The sequence below is a fragment of the Marmota marmota genome, unplaced genomic scaffold, assembly GCF_001458135.2.
Source record: "Marmota marmota marmota unplaced genomic scaffold, marMar, whole genome shotgun sequence".
Taxonomy (NCBI): Eukaryota; Metazoa; Chordata; class Mammalia; order Rodentia; family Sciuridae; genus Marmota; species Marmota marmota.
In genome coordinates this window covers 18,300,727-18,317,531 of record NW_026000142.1, presented here as the reverse complement: position 1 = coordinate 18,317,531, position 16,805 = coordinate 18,300,727, and the positions used below count along the sequence as shown (strand labels likewise).

At 34.1% G+C, this 16,805-nt stretch overlaps 1 long non-coding RNA gene across 1 annotated transcript in view; it reads right to left on the bottom strand.

The window, feature by feature from the left end:
• Positions 1-5,249: 5,249 nt before the first annotated feature.
• Positions 5,250-16,805, bottom strand: part of LOC125611352 — a 20,471-nt gene continuing 8,915 nt past the window's right edge. The window contains exons 2-3 of the long non-coding RNA XR_007341511.1: positions 15,024-15,210; positions 5,250-5,745 (exon numbers count right to left, since the gene is read on the bottom strand). This is a non-coding gene — a long non-coding RNA (uncharacterized LOC125611352). The remainder of the gene's footprint in view (positions 5,746-15,023; positions 15,211-16,805) is intronic.

Below are 16,805 nucleotides of genomic sequence, written 5' to 3'. Positions count from 1 at the left end.
CACTTAAACAAGCAAGGGTTTTCATCCTCATATCAGATAAAGTGAACTTCAAGGCAAAGCTAATCAGAAGGAACAAAGGACATTTCATACTGCTTAAGGTAATCATACATCAACAAGACATAACAATTGTAATATTTATTCCCCAAACAATTAAGCATCTATATACATCAAACTCTCCTTCAAGGATCAAATAGATCACAACACAATAATACTGGGTGACTTTAACACACCACCTTTCTCACTACTGGATGGATCTTTCAAACAAAAACTAGATAAACAAACTATAGAACTAAACATTACAATCAATAATTTCAACTTAACAGACATATATAAAATATTTCATCCATCAATGAGCAAATACATTTTATTCTCAGCAGCACACAGATACTTCTCTAAAATAAATCACATTTTATGTCACAAGGCAACTCTAAACAAATACAAAAAAAATAGAGATAATACCCTAAAATCTATCAGATTACAATGGAATTAAATTAGAAATCAACAATAGAATTTAAAATAGAAGTTATTAATCTAACACCTGGAGACTAAATAATACATTATTGAATGATGAATGGATAGCAGAAGAAACTGAGGATGAAATTTAAAAACATACTTAGAAGTGAATGAGAATAGTGATACAACATATCAAAATCTCTGGGACACTATGAAGGCACTGTTCAGAGGAAAGTTCATTGAATGCATTGAGCTCATTCATTAAAAGAATGGAAAGTCAATGAATAAATGATCTAACATTACATCTCAAAGCCCCAGAAAAAAAATCAACATCAAAAGCAGTAGAAGACAGGAAATTATTAAAATCAGAGCTGAAATCAATGAAATTGAAACAAAAGCAACAATTCAAAAAAATTGACAAAACAAAAAGTTTGTTCTTTGAAAAGCTAAATAAATTTGGTGAACCCTTAACCTCACTAATGAAGAGAGAGAACTCAAATTACTAAAATTTGTTATGAAAAAGGAACTATCGCAACGGACACTACTGAAATACAGAAGACAATCAAAAACTATTTTAAAAATTTAAACTTTAAATCTTGAAGACCTGAAAATTTCTAGAGACAAAAGCTACACAAACCGAATCAAGAGGACACACACAATTTAAACAGATCATTTTCAAACAATGAAATAGAAGATGCCATCAAATACCAATCAAGAAAAGCCCAAGTTCTACAAAACCTTCAGAGAAGAATTAATACCAGTACTTCTCAAATTACTCCATGATTTAGAAAAGGAGGGAATGCTTTCAAACTCATTCTATGAGGCTAGTATCAGTCTGGTACCAAAATCAGAAAAAAAAAAAAAAAAACATTAAGGAAAGAAAACTTCACACCAATATCCCTGATGAACATAGATGCAAAAATTCTCAATAAAATTCTGGCAAATAGTATGCAAAAAAGTGTTTAAACAAACAAACAAAAAGGAATGCCAGGGACACCCACTGCTTCATTTATTTTCCCACATGTTGAAGATAGAAGAGACTGATGTAACTCTTCCTTCTCTTACCCAGATGCTTTCTTAGTTCCTTTTCTGATCAAATTGTCTGGAACCTTAATACATTGCTCCCTTCTTGGTGATTATTTTTCTTCCTTAGAGATTTCTCATTCCTACTCAAATTGGTTTAATAAATAGTCTAGTATCCATTTGATGAATGGACATGAAGGTATGAAGCAATAAAGACAAACATATGGGTGTCCACTTCCTAGTCGTTTTGTCTATAACAACAACCAGTTATTTATACTAATAGCATCAGTGTAAGAGATTTTGAGACAATGAGTTGGGAAAGATTTTTTAAATAAAAATTGGCATTACATAATTGAAAACAGGACTATTTCATGATAATGTTAACCCTTTATTTTGCTCAGATTATCAGAAGGAAGAAGCTATTAGGTTTCATTGTTTCGTTGTTACAAGGTATACCCTGAATTTCCTAAATTCCTCACCACCATAGGATCTCAAGCCTTTGTGAAATGAAAACAAACAAAAACTCTTCATAAAACTGCTATGAATGCTCACTCTTGACTCTTCAAAACAGATTAAAAATTGAATTTGATATAGAATGGCCTCAAGTACACAAAAAGAGAAATATGTGTTAAATATAAGCTGCTGCTTTGAAATTTGTTTAAATTGTGAAATAATTAAATACTGCATAAACTATGCTGGTGAAACAAAAGTTCCTTGTCCTCCTCTGTGTCACTAGCAACGCTTGCATTATTTAGTGAAAAAGAATTCCCTCAACGACCCAGCCAAGTAACGTGCACTCATCAAGCAAAACCAGAAAAGGAGGGAGTGATATTTCATCCTTGATTTCAGCACATATTGTAGAACAAGGAGGCCTGCACAACCTGCTCCTGTAACAGGAGAGCAGAGATCTGTCCATGGTACTTGAGCACTTCACTCCTTCATTAAGAGCATGCAAGCCAGTTAATCTCTTGGTGCTTTTTAATAATCACAAAAGATGATGCATTAACCCTCTGTGCCTCTGTTAGTGCTGAGAATATACATAAAAATAGTAAACTGGAAGTACTTTTTCAGTTGTACAACAATTATAAAATGTTATAAATTTCATTTCAGAGTAAGTACCTCTATTCAAGTGTACTTAGCTTATTTAAGTAGAATCACAAAGATGTGCCACATTTCAAATTATCAAAGGGCTATTAACCATTTATTGTCTACTTTTTTCTATGTGCCTAGTATTTTAATCAAAAGATTTCATCGTTTCATCTCCAAAATAGAAAAAAAAAAGTTAAAGAGACTCAAACAACACAAGTGTAAAGACTCTCAAAATGAGTACTTCTAATGCTAATTTTAAATGCAGTATCTATAAGCATTGAAATACAAATGACTCTGAAATACCCTTTTTTTGTTTGTTATTAAAATAAAAACACATAAAAAACAGAATTTAAAGAATAGTCTCCATCTTCTGCAAAATATTACTTAGATCAATATTTATACTGCTTAAATACAATATTCCAAATGATAAGCGGTAACTCTCATACAGATACAAAACAAGAAAGTGAAAAGATTTTATTTAATTCATTAATTAGTGAGGAAATTAGAACTAGGCAGTTATGTACAAAGGCAACTGGAATTGCAGAAATACATTTGCTAGTATTACCTTCTCTTATAGGGTAATAAAATGTAAAGCTTAGAATCATCTTTCCTACAGAGTATAAATCACCTTAGAGAAGAATAATTTTCAATAAACCTTAATATTTTGTCCCTACAGAGTTATAAATCATGTTAGCAACTGAAAAACAAGCAGAGTTGCATGCCCTATAAATCAGTTAATCCCCCCAAATATCTACTAGACCATGCCCAGAAGTCCACCCAAAGAATATCCAGGAAATTGCCCATTTTTTAGTCTGATAAATTTTTCTTGACATTATCTATGAAACAAAAGGTTTTTAAAAAGTGTAACTTATGGACTCTTCCTTTTTTTAAAAAAAAATGTTTTTAGTTTTAAATACAAGTTTAAACCTCATTGATTAAGAAATTAGAATCATTGATTGTTACAAGGTATACCCTGAATTTCCTAAAAGGTTTTAGGAGCAAATTATTTTAAAAGACCCTATAAAGCATTAATTTTTAAAAAGAAACTATAAATAGATAGAAGTAAGACCATGAGAATTCAGTAATGGAGACAAGTAGAGTTAGGAGGGAAGGGAAAGGAAAAGTACTGATAATTGAAGTGGGACAAATTATATTCCATGCATGTACAGTTGTGTCACAATAAACCTCAAGATTATGTATAACTATAGTGCACTAATAAAAATATTAAAAGGTCCCTATAATGACCACTTTAAGATGATTAAAACTGAGCCTTTCCAGGAAATAATTCATGAAATCAAGCATGCTGACATGGGACTTTATCTCAGATAAAGGTTTTGTTACTGTGGCTGTTATCACTGGTTTATTTTGTATTTTATATTTGTCTTGGGTTAAAATGTAATTTGCATTTGGTTTTAAATCTGCCTTTCCTTAAATCTTCCATTCCATGTGATTTTTGATTACATTTATACAGGTCAATAACTTCAATTTCATTTGTGTTTCCAGTTGCCTCAAACAGCACAATTAATTGGCTTGGCTTTCTCTCCTGCTGGAAAGTAAACTCCATGCAGCAGGGGTGTTCTCTTACTCAGTGCTGAACCCCCAGTGAACCTGCTGAGGGTAGGGGTTCAATAAACACCTGCTAACTGAGTGAATGTGTTGGCTATGCTGCAATCTGAATAGTTTCCCATAGAGCCAACTTTTCAACATTCAACTTTTATTCAATAAATAATATTTAATATTTTCAATCACTCACATTATTGTAAATGCAGGCATACAGTTCATAATTGAATAATCAAAGAGGTAAGCACATCGATGCACAAAAAGTTAACTTCCTTCTGCATTTTTTTTTCTGGTGAGGACAGGGATAAGCTTGATGCTCAGTAACCAAAATTAAATATTTTTAATAATCATCTGTCTTTAATGAGTAATGCAAATCAAATCACTTGCTTATTGCATAACCCCTTCACAAGGTAAAAAAAATGCATTAGAAAATAATGAAACCTTTTAAAATGCTTGCTTCTTCCTTTATCAGAATTTGGTTTAAAAGGAAAGAAAATATGAACAACTAAGACAAAAAAGGCAAAGACTTTTGTTTTTTATTAAATCTAATGAATACCATGGAATCAGGACAAAGATAAGTCAGTGCTTCATAATTTTGCATGTCGTATATGATAATTGAGATTTTGAATTCAAAATGACAGCACTTAACTGCTACAAGATTTTCAGATTTTTTAAAAAATATTAAGTTCAACAGGTTAGTTAGGAATGTTGAAAAGCACTCTAATATTCCAGAAGCATAAAAATACTTGCTTTAATAACTCTGAGTAATCCTGCAATCTGTACATGTGGAAAAATAAGAATTCATACCCCATTTGAATTAAATGTAGGATATGTCAAGATCATTGTAATGTTTTGAGCAACTATTAAAAAAAAAATAACTCTAAGTAACCAAGAGTCTATACATGTAAAATCCCATTCCTTTAGCATCCATCTAATCCTGCCTGAGACAGACTTAAATGTGCACGTAACAAAGGTAAAATTTTTCTTTTTGTAGTTAAAAATATTTCTTCAAGGTATGCATCACATATTCTTTTGTGTTAGGAATGATAGTGTTATTCTTGTCAAAATGACTCATGCTCACTGTAAAGAATAAAATAAAATACACAAATACAATGGAACAGAAATAATCTTTATTAATATTACATAGTCTCCATTCCAGAAATTGTACTATACAATGCATATGGACAAGATGGACAGACATAAATAATTTCATAAGACTTCAATCATATTCCAATTCTACTTTGTAATAAAAGTATTTTAATTTCTGAGTTAAACAGAAGGAAGGGAGACTGCAAGTCAAATTAGAAGAATGTGAACTTCACATAAATGTATCTTTACTACAGAAGACATTATTTTCTATTCTAGGAAGAGTAGTGTGCTTATGTTCAAAGTCAGGTACTCGTGACAGTGGGAAATGGGGAAGAAATAAAGGTCATTCCAAAGGCATGTGCAACTTGCATTGTGGGAAGTTGGTTCTGTACTCTTGGCTGAGTCAAATGTCCGAGAGACCCTCAGGGTGCAGATCTTTTCAAATGACTTAGAATCAAGACTTGGTGAGAGTTGTTTAGCCCCAAGTGCTTTGTCGGCATCTCCCCACCAGCTATTTCTGCTCTCCCTCATCTGAAATAGGCAAAAAAGGGAGAAAATTACCTCAGTCACCTTTCTGTAAATAACAGACTATTTATGAGATTTTTCAGGTTGCTGTCAAGTCACCCAGATGGCTTCTAGAAGGTGGTTGTAGAAGTGAGAGTGAGTCTGCTCTGAATCTTTGGACTCTGCCCTCATTACCACCTCATGAGATTTAAGGCACCTGGTTAAGACACTTCTCTGTATGTACAGCTGGTACATCTCATTTTTATTATGTAAAGGTATTTTTCTTTTCATTACAAATTGACCATTGGGCTGGTTGTAGCTCAGTGGTATAGTGCTTGCCTAGCATGTGTGAGGCACTGGGTTTGACCATCAGCACCACATAAAAAATAAATAATAAATAAAATGTCTATTAACAACTAAAAAATTGACTATATATATATATATGTGTGTGTGTGTGTGTGTGTGTGTGTGTGTGTATGCATACACATATATGTATCTTTATGTGTATATATATGTAAGTGCATATATGTATATATGTATGCATGTATATACATACATATGTGTATAAGCATGTATTTTCATCTAAAATATATATATGTATACATACATATACACACATGTGTGCATACACATGTATGTACACATACATATATGTGTATATAAGTACACATACAAATGCCTATAGGTTGAAGGTAACTGTATATATGTATACTCCACCAGTTCTGACTACATTGTATCAATAGCTAATGAAATTAACTAACAAATACACATATTTGAATCATTCTGACAGTTCTTTTAGGTGGGATGAGAAACAGGAATGGATTTTTAAATTAATTTTTATAAACATCTTAGAGTTTAATCTTTTCTATAGAAATAGGAAAAAGTCATATCAATATAATTAGTATTATTGTAGGTAACAGTGTTAATTTTTTAATCACACAGAGATGAAAGGATGACTCTAGCTATAGATTGGGAAGTTTATGAAAGGGCATTCCTAGGCATTAGCTTAGTCTCAGACATGGTGAACAAGGGAGGACACTCTTTCAGATGGGTTGCCTAAGCTACTTCACAAGTCAGAAGAACTTGAAAAATATTTACTGATTGATTAAAGCTCATAACTTAAACTTCTGGCACTTCATAGATCCTAAAACTCTGATGATCTAATTATATTTTCCAAGTCACTGAAAAATGTATGTCAAGTAGCCTTATTTTCATGTAGCACAGAAGCCCCTCTACACAATCACTATTATTGGAATTTTTCTGTGACCCTGGGCATGCTTGCTACATCCTATTAATCACTGCAAGCAAATAATCAACCTGTTCCCTGTGGTTTACCAGAGAAGCACTGGCTGTGCTGAGGAGAGAGAGGCAAAGATCGTGAGGGCGTTATTAATAATGATTAATTATTTATTATAGTGCTGACATCTCCCTGATGGAGATGGCACAGACTCAGAGACAGACTGCACTCTGCCTCAAGGACTGACTTCTAAGTGAGATAAGAAATTCAGACATGAAATAAGCCGCATCACACAGGAGGTTGTAGCTTATGATTTCAGAACTACTTTGGCATAAGTTTCATTTTGAAAAGTTATGACGGCATATTCTATACTGGTGATAAATGGCCTTCCAATCACGCAAAATTTAGATACAATGCAATATATCCTCTTATCATAACAACTTGAAATACGAACATCTGTATTAAATTACACCATTGTTTTGACTACAGTGTTGAAGATGGCATTTGATTGATGTCTTTTGTTTCTTCCTCACTTGACGTCATTTTTATCTGAAATGAGAGTGGGTTTCATTAATGCAGTTTATAAGCCTAAGGTAAACGTTGGTCCTAGACAGGCTGAAAATAATATTCCAGCCTCTTTGCCTTAGCAATTTCTGCCACAACTTCTGTGATAGCAACATAAAAGCCATGGAAGGACTCTAGGAACCTTTGGAAACAAGATTCTGCAAGGAAAAGTGCTGGGCCAAAGAAATGAGTTTTCTTAGGAAATTTTCTGTAGGTCTCCTGGCTCAGTTACACCTGAATGAATAACTCTCATAGACATTTTAGGATTTGGGGAAGAGGGATGAGGATGGCATAGAGGCAATAGAAAAGCAGAAGAGCTGTCATTCTTAAACCTGCTGAACTGTCCTGGAGTAGATTGGAAATGTGCATAGAGACCTTTAAAGACCCCCTCCCCATTAGAGGAGCTGTGGTCCTCCAAATGGAAACCACACCCCTATTTTATATTTTTTCCAATCTTCTTGATCTAAATCCATTCTCCAAACTGCCCTTGGAAATAGCTAAGAATTGGTGATGAAAAGAGTACTATTGAAAATATGACCTTGACAAGAAGATGCATTATCAGCAACAGCAAAATAGATGGACCAATCATGCAGCTGGACATTCCAGAATGACCACTGAAATCTTGTGTCATTCTTTGGCCTTGCTATGTTCCCTTTCTCTAGCATGAAATGGAGATCAGCTTCTTGATCATCAAGAATGCTTAGATTAATGACTGGAGAGAGTCATAGATAAGCTGTTGCTGCCAAAGTCAAACATATCTTTGGAGCTCAAATATTTCAAAGCTACTGATTGTTTGCTCATCTGTAAGCTATAGCCATTCAAAGGACATAATCTGAAGCCATGAAAATGGCATTTTGATTTCTTTCCCCTGCTATACTACTGACATTTCATTCTATGTTCCCTTTGAATCTTGTCACCTGGAAACTAAATGGATCACATCTTGTTGGGTTGTCTGGGTGAGCTATCACTCCCATCAAAGCACTTCTCTGTGCCATGTTTTAAAGCCAAACTTTGCCATCTCTGCCTTACATCTCAAGTCTACTACAGCATCAACCCTCTAATTGCAGTAATTATTTCCATGGCCAACTGTGTCCTTAGCAACTGTCATTTCTCTCTAAGGCTTTCTCTACATTGTGAAAATTCAGTTGAGCTGCATTTGATCCAGTTCTAATTCCACCTCAATGGACTTTCTTGATAAAATGCGAAATTACTTTTAAGGGGAGAGATGTTAGAGTACTGCAGCCCCTTATAAGAAAATGTTAACATGAGTTTCTCACGAGAAAGCAACGATGCGATCAGTTTTTAAAAATTTTTGATATTTAATAGTTGTAAAATCTGTGCGTGTTGCCATGTTTTTGAGCACAGAGATTTCCTTTTTCTGACCCATGCATGATTGTATATATTTCTAAGAGCACATTAATTCACATTAATATACAATTATAGCTTTTAAAATAATTAAAGTGACAACCGATTGAGAGTGAAGACTAAGATTTATTGAGTACCAAAAGATCATTTTGTTATTGGCTTTAAATAAAGATTTTAAAGGATTTTCTTACAATCTCATGAAATAGAGAAGATTAGGGCTATAGCTTTAAAATAGTAAAAGTTGCATAAAATTGACCCTGGAAAAAATGATGTTTTCATGGCAGAAAGACCTTCTATTATATGTTGTGATCTAGCAAGAACCACAGAGAGATTTTCCAAAACACAATGTAGCAGCAGAATTTATCAATATTTGACAAAGGTTGTTTTCATTACAGGACTGAAATTACTGTGAAGTCAGGCTTGGCTTCGAAACCTTACCCTTAGGGATTGTTTAATAATACAGGTAATAGAACAGCATAGACCATTTTCACCATCCCTGATATTTCCCTCTTTTTTCCCTTAGCCATTTTCTAATTCCTCAGTGGAACAACTTGTCCATTTTTTTTCACCATAAATTAATTGTGTGTTCAGCTTCTTCTGTTCAGCATAAGGTCTGTGAATTTCATCTAAGTTGTTACATATATGAGTAATTTTTATTGCTAAGAAATATCTATCTTTTACATTAAATATGAGTCTAATATAATGTGCTCATCCACTTACTTGCTCATGGATTCTTGAGTTGCTTCCAGATTTGAGCTAATAAAACTAAAGATATTATGAATATTCTTGTGAAGGCTTTTGTTCTGTGACTCTATGTGGTTGCTTTTCTACATTAAGTACTCAAAAGTTAGATTACTGGGTCATAGTAGAGTTATATGTGTAAGATAATAAATTGCCGAACAGTTTTCCTATGTGGGTGAGTGATTTTAGTTTTTAGTTCCACTAGTCACATGGAAGATTCCAGTTTTTCTAGTACTCACCAATATTTAATATTATATGCCTTTTTAATTTTACTGATTCTAAAGATAGAGAGGTATCTTATTATGGCTTTAGTTTGCATTCCACTGGTCACTTATATATCTTATTTTATAAAATGTCTTTTCCAAGCCAATTTTATGATATTATCTTTTTAAATATTAAATTGTACCTATTCTTCATACATCTAAATACATATTCTTTTTCAAATATATGTATTCTGAATAGTTCCCTATTGTTTGGCTGGCTTTTTCATTTCCTAATGGTGATCAAAAATGGCTGATCAAAAATGTTTCATTTTATGAAGTACAATTTATGACTTTTTAAATGTTCTGCTCAGAAACTGTTTCTTATTCCAAGGTTCTAAAAATGTTCACTTATGCTCTCTTCTAAAAGATTGAAATTTTAGCTTTTAAGTTTAGGTTTGTGGAAATTGCATTGCAACTTTGTTGTTATTTTTTAAATATGCAAATGATGCAATAAAAAGGCTTTTCTATGAAATGCACAAACTGAGTGGGAGTTGTTAAGAGTATCTGTGTGGAGATTAGCAACATCGAAAGACAAGTTTATATGCAAAAAAAAAAAAAAAAAAAAGTCCTGGTTGTGAAAATCTATCTTTATCAGATACCCAAAATAGTTTTACAGTGGATATTATTTTGATATCCTTTACAGAGAACCTGGAAGTTAGTGGATGATTCAAAGCCAGAATTCCTGGATGTGCTTCTTGGTTTTGTTAAAAGCACCTCCTGTGGTATAGCCTGGAATGTTTCATCTTCATTACCACAAGGAGGCACCACTTCATGTTGGCTCATGTCTGTAATCCTAGCAACTCAGGAGGCTGAGGCAGGAGGATTGTAAGTTCAAGGCTACCCTCAACAACTTAGTGAGACTCTGTCTCAAGATGAAAGAAAGAAAGAAAGAAAAGAAAGAAAGAAAGAAAGAAAGAAAGAAAGAAAGAAAGAAAGAAAGAAAGAAAGGAAGGAAGGAAGGAAGGAAGGAAGAAAGAAAATTGGCTGAGGATATGGCTCAATGGTAAAGTGCCTCTGAGTTAATCCTCAGTACCCCAAATAAATATATATAAATAAAATAATTAGGATTATGATGGAATCAATCAAATTTAGTATGGAGAAATTTACTGGCTAGCTAGCCATTCCTACATCCCTGTCCCGGTACAACTACTCAAAAATATCCAAGCAACACTTCTACATAATGTATTTTGAGCCAGATAGCTATCCTATGAAATAACCAGAGCACATGGTATCACCACTTTACAGAAAACAAAGAAGTCTTCTGAAAGATGTTAAGCTACTAAAGGTTCCACGAGGTTAGTGGTGTAGGTTAAAAACTCAGTGAAAAAACAAAGACTTGAACTCACATTTGTCAACATTAAAATGTTCTCTCTCTGTAACAGACAGCATAAATCCATTTAAATTGAAATATGAGAACTAAAGTTTCTGACTTAGTCCTCTGTGCTTGGAGAGTTGTTTTTATCAACATCCATCATTGTGGTACACAGCTGTACTTAATTCCATCAACATTTGTATTTGAAAATTAATGCATCTGGTGTTTGAGTATTTATTCCCTACAACAGTCTTCTATACAGGGAATATAAAGTAATATAAATTATAACCTTGAACTTTGTGGATTATTTTCCCACAGAAATAATTATAATATTTGGGTTATACAACAAGTTTTACAAAAATGGTCAAATCAGCCAGAATTATAACAATTCAGACAAAAGAAAGTTTACTTCTGAATGCCATGAGGCTATGTCATTGAGATGAGTGAGGGACCTGTCCTTATGTTGATAGGACTTCAAAAACTGTTTGTATTCCCATAAAAACTAAACAAAATTTTTATGAGTTGAATTATTTGCTACAAAATTTGAATCTAATTGAACATCACAATTTTAATCCTTTCTCGATTCTGTAAAAATGCCATATGGAAGTTTGTAAATTGCTCTGATTATTGGTTTTGCTATAATTATTCTCAAAAAAATGGGTGGAGAGGGATATTATAACAAAATAGATTTTCAAGACAGAAAGAATTGAGAAGAGTTATTTTAGTTACTAACTATGCGACTTTCACAAGGATCTCTTTGCCTTAAATCCTTTCTTTATAAAACAGTAAAAATAATGTCTACTCTGAACCATAAATGTAAGAACTATAAATGATACATGTAAAATAACTGACACACATTAACTCCTCAGTAAATGGCAACTATTATTACAAATAAATCCATTTAAACTTTAAATATTAACAGCACAGGTAATCAGCAAATAGATTCTTGTAATGATTATTAGCTTTGTAGTACTGCATAGAAATGATTTTCTAGATATTGACTTAAGGATAAAATACAATAAGATGAGTCTTCTCTTCCAATTTCCATCCACACCCAAGCACAAAAAAGACAGAAATTAGTGGACTTTAAGACAATGAATACATGAGTGTGTAAATAGTGCCAAAATGGTCTGAGGGCAGAAAAGCCAAATACATACTTCTGAAAGTGGACAATAAATCTCTATAAAAGATCAAAATATCATCCCAACAAATATATCTAAAGTGAGAGTTAGATTGGTAAGTCATGATTGCCAAACTCCCCCAATTTTGCCACTTATCTGTTGTACTATGTACATTCCCCAACGGGAAAACATCACAGAACATGAAGCAAAGCTAAGGAACATCACATCAGTATCTGGAGGTACAGCTTCAAAACCCAGCCTCCTTTGGTTTTGAAGAGTATAATACTATAAAAATCTTCTGAGACTTGATTTTCTTTTTCAATCATCAAAAAACTAAAATTTATCCATGATTATATAAAAGTAGAACAATCATTTTCATTGCTGTGCAATATTTTACTATAATTATGCATTCTTATTTTGATAGGCATATGGGTTGTTTCTAATGCTTGTTATCATGAACAAAGCTGCTAAGAATAATTTTATTATATTCTGGTACATAGTGTAAATGTTTTTCTTGGAAATGTATAGGAGTCCTAACATTATAGTAAATGCAGATATTCAACTTTAAAAATTAAATTCAAATTGTTTTCCAAATTTATCATCCTAATATACATGTCCCCACCAGCAATGGAAAAAAGGATATTGATACATATGCCCTTCAACATTTTTTAATTTCATAATTTTTAATTTTAGGTAATTAAAAGAGTGATAAATTCTTTCTCACTGTGGTTTTATTTAATCTTACTACAGTGTAATAAAATGACTTTATGTCTGTCATGAGAAATCCTCTTTCTTCTTGAGATATATTCAAACTATTTTTAGTTGCTGCTGTTTTACAGATGTTTTGAAATGAATCAAATTTCTCAAGTTATTCAACTTTCTCAATTTTATTATTTTCGATGGAAGAAATACTGAATCTCTCAATTATTTAAGGAGAATTGATATTCTCATAATATTAAGCCTGCTTTTCCACTGATGTGATTATAATTTACTTATAACTTATTTAACATTTTTTAGTAAAGTCATACTTATGCATCTTTTGTTGCATTTACTACCAGAAGACACTTCTATTAACTTACTAAGGCTACCACTACAGTGCAAAGGAGACTGGGTGATGTGAACAGCAGAAATACATTTCCTCACAGTCCTGGATGATAGAATTCCAAGCAGAATTAAGGCATTGGCAAGGTTGGCTTCATCCTGGGGCCTCTTTCCTCAGCTTGAACATGACTGACTGCTCTCTTTATCTTTACACAGTCCTTCCCTGATGGGTCTGTGCCCTGATCTCTTCTTCTTATAAGGTCGCCAAACATATGGGAGCAGGGCCCAACCATACAACCCCCTTTAACCTAAATTGCCTATTTGAAGCTCCTATTTCCAAACACAAATACAATCAGAAGTATTAGAGGTGAAGACTTCAACACATGAATTTTAGAAGAACCCAGTTCAGTCCATTACAATGCTGGATGTACTCATCTACAAATAAGTGCTCTCAAAAACATTTTTCTAATTGTCATTGCTATACATTGACCTTATTTCCAAGCATATTTTATACTCCTATTTTTAAAAAATTTCATTTTGTTTTATTTTTTCTTTTCCAATTCTTTAATTGCTTGCTGTTTTCTTATTACACTGTCTAAAAGCTCAAGGCAATGTTGAAAAAGAACTGGGAAGAGTATAATCCTTATCTTTTTCCTGACTATTTAACAAAGAATGTTTTCTTCTTCTCCCCATTTAGCATGATACTTATTATAGATTCTTTCTGCATGACCTTTATTGAGTTAAAGTTCCTATTACTGGTTTCCTAAGAGTTCTTATGAATTGGTATTGAGTTTTATCAGAAGAACCAGTAAGAGGTGTTATGTCCCCATTGTTAACATGCTATTGATTTATATTTTCTCCATTAGTCTAACTCTGAAGTTAGACTAACTGGCTCCAAAGAGCAAAGCGTTATCCATTTGTGCAACTTATCCACCTGAAAAGACAAATGCTTAAGGGAGAAGTATATCCTTATGATTTCCCTATGGAAATAGCATCTTTGTAAGCTAAAGAGTAAATTAAAAAAATAAAAAGTAAATAAAAAGCTGAGACAACTCAGACTCTTCAAGTAAGATATTCATATTCTACTACTTGATATAATGATTTGAGAATGTGGATTCTACTTCTGAAAGCCCCTCTTTATCACTTACTAGCTGTGGAACTTAAGGAATCAATTTTATCTTTCTGTACCTCAATGTAAAAAGTCACTTAAGGTGATAAGGTATGGATCCCATAAGATTATTTCAAAATGGAGTCAAAATCCTTAAGTTCCTTCAAACTGAACCTGATACATAAGTGCTTGATGAATGTCAACTGCCATTATTTCTGAAGTGGTCATGTGATAGGCAGGAATGAGTCCAAATTAAAAACAAACATATAAACAAACAAACAAACAAAAAACTCATTTCAAATGAGTCCATATACCTAACACTGAAATCGTGATGCATCCAGTGATCCTTTCTCTGAGGGCTAGTAGAGTTAGGGTTGTATAATCAGAACATTAAAGAGAGTGTTCCAGGATCCTTACTGCCATCTCTGGATACCTCACTTTCCAATGACTGTCAGCTGTCACAAGAGGTAAAAAGAGGGGGATGGCTCTACTCAAACCCATTTTCATTTTATAAAAAGCCATATGGACTGATGACAGGGATGCCTCTACTCACGACATCAACATATTGTCATAGCACATCCTGATGGTTTGAGAGGTTATCAGTTGCTGAGTGCGGGGAAGGGCCTGGAAGAAGACAGTCTGGATGTTTTCCCAGGCACAATTTCTTAGCAGATGTTGAAGTCTCTGAGAAACTTTGATCGATTGTCAGTATGTGAAGAAATCAGTGCAAGGTGGACAGTCTGTAAAAAGAAAATGAGATTATTCCCACCAGTAGTTTATAAGCACATTTCAGAACCATAGAAAGGAAAAGAATAAACTGATCATTTCCCAGAGTGTGATTTCTTCCAGGCCCTAAACCTATGACCTGCAACCATTTACAACTAAATTGGTGTCTTTAATACGGGAACTTGAGGCATCTCAAGATGTAGCAAATGTTCCAGATAAACGCCCTCAGAGATGGGCATGTCACTTAGAAGACTTTCCCCATGAATAACATTACTGACACATGCCCTGACAAGGTCTGCCAGATATTTACCATCTCAAGTAGAAGACAGGCCATCTGGTACCAGAGCAAATAGTCTCAGATCACTACAGAAAAAAGACAAGATTTTTCTCCAATTGAAATAGGTAAAACAAAGAACAAAAGGTAAAACTTTGATCTTCAAAATATTTTTCCACTGAAGTTACCAAGTGTAATTTTGATAGGAAGAAATGTTTTCTCAGGTATAAAATGATCTAATCATTCTACTGGGATAACTTGAGATGGTCAACTTTCTCTTAGTCTATTGAGTAGGTAGCACAGAAACTTATATTTATCTGGAACCAGGTAGTGAAAGTGAACTGATATATACATCCATTGATCAAGAACTTGGGTGGGAGGTGTGGCTCAGTGGTAGAGCACTTGCCTAGCATGTATGAGGCCCTTAATTTGATCCCCAGGATCACAAAAAACAAATAAAATGAATTATGGGTCAAGTACAAAGTTAAATGTTAGAGACAAAAAGATTGTAATCCTGCCAGATGTGGGGGCATGTGCCAGTGACCCCAGCTGCTCAGGAGGCTGAGGCAGGAGGATTACCAAGTTTTAGGCCAGCCTGGACAACTTAGTAAGACTCTGTCTCAAAATAAAATGTTAAAAAATAGGACGGGAATGTAGCTCAATAATAAATACTTACCCAGCATGCGGGAAGCCCTATGTTCAAACCCCAATAGGAAAAAAAAATCACAAGGTTTTCACTTAAAGATCTTGTGATACAGTACAGGAAATACACAAAGAGATCATTGAAGGAGAAGATGGCCGCTGCGTACGGGGGTTGCTGAAGTGCTGAGCGTGGTGCTCAAAGCAGCGGCTATAATAGAGATTTCGCACAGTCTCTTAGAGCTTTCACCGTTAATCTGTAGCGGACCACTTTGCCAAGGAGTAGGAAGAACAAAGAAATCAAAAAAGAGACGCTTGGATGCTCAGAGCCGCGGGCGCTTTGCTCCCATCTGCTTCCTCTTTCGCTTCGCTCCGGGCGGAGAAGCTGAATGTGTAATCAGCAGTGGATTGTAAGTACCCGAGGCAAAGAAAGCTCAGTGCGCCCCGCCTTCTTTTTTTTTTTTTTTTTGAATATTTTTTATACAGGGAGAGTTTGTGGATTGGGATTGTTGGCGGGGCTGTGGTTTCTGTGCCGAAAATCCACTCCGCGGGAGCCGCCATTTGCTTTCTGCTTGCTGTCTTGGTGGCTCTGTATACACTGTCTGGCAGCCGCACCTAGAGGTTGGAGCTGGGCTGCGTGCCGAGCCCTGTCCTCCGAAGGCTGGACTGCAGCCTCGAGCGTCTCGGTGGCCTGTT